Here is a 1,364-nt window from a genome sequence, read left to right on the forward strand (position 1 = left end):
ATACAGCATATGGCTAGCACATAAAAGAAGACAGCAATGAACACAATGATAACGTTGTTTGATATTACATAAAAATTAGGAGATTGGGTAACACTAGGTACAGAGCAAATTTAAAGCTCAGTGTAGGAAACTAAATAGATGAAGTTAGGTACTTTTTGGTTTTGCTTTTAAATAAGGCAAAAGTTTTACAGTTTTTCAATTCACTAGGGAGTGAGTTCCATAGACTAGGTCCCTTAATTTGCATAGAGTGTTTACACAGATTAAGTTTGACCCTGGGGATATCAAAGAGATATTTATTTCTGGTGTGGTGATAATGGGTCCTATTACATCTGTCCAGGGAGAGTTTCAGAGCATGGTTTGCATTTAAGAACAGGGTTTTGTAAATGTAGTTGACACAAGAGAATGTGTGGAGGGAGTTAATATTTAGCAAGTTTAGGGATTTAAACAAGGGAGCTGAGTGTTGTCTGAAAGCAGAGTTAGTTATTATTCTGATAGCAGATTTTTGCTGTGTGATGATGGGCTTAAGGTGGTTTGCAGTGGTAGACCCCCATGCACAGATACCATAATTAAGATAGGGGTAGATTAGTGCATAATATAGTGAGAGGAGAGCAGAGTTAGGAACATGATATCTGATTTTGGAGAGTATACCAACTGTCTTAGAGACTTTCTTAGTTATGTGTTGAATGTGGGTGCTGAAGTTGAGTCTCTTGTCTAGGAATAGGCCAAGAAACTTGCCATCATTTTTATTACTGATGTTAATGTTGTCTATCTGTAGCTGAATTGCATTTGATGATTTGCTTCCATATAAGATGTAGTAAGTCTTTTCGATGTTTAATGTTAGTTTGTTCGTTGACATCCATAAGTGGACTTTTTTTAATTCATTATTCACAACATTATTTAGTGTATGTGGGTTGAGGTTTGAGTAGATAAGGGTAGTATCGTCAGCAAACAATATAGGTTTGAGAATATTAGAGACATTAGGCAGATCGTTTATATATATAAGAAATAGAAGAGGTCCTAAGATGCTGCCCTGTGGCACTCCAACGGTAATTGGTAGAGTGGAAGAAGTTGTATCATTGATGGTTACATATTGGTGTCTGTCACTAAGATAGGATCGGATGTAGTCAAGGGCAAGGCCTCGGATTCCATAATGCTGGAGTTTAAGTAAGAGGTAGTTGTGATTAACAGTATCAAAGGCTTTTCTTAGGTCAATGAAGAGTCCAATCGGAAACTCATTTTTGTCAAGGGCTGAGTAGATAATGTCAAGGAGACTAATGATTGCATCATTGGTGCTCTTTTGGGACCGGAAGCCAAACTAGCAGGGGCTGAGTATGTCGAATTTTACGAGGTAGGAATAGAGCTGT

This window comes from Procambarus clarkii, chromosome 69 (genome assembly GCF_040958095.1).
Source record: "Procambarus clarkii isolate CNS0578487 chromosome 69, FALCON_Pclarkii_2.0, whole genome shotgun sequence".
Taxonomy (NCBI): domain Eukaryota; kingdom Metazoa; phylum Arthropoda; class Malacostraca; order Decapoda; family Cambaridae; genus Procambarus; species Procambarus clarkii.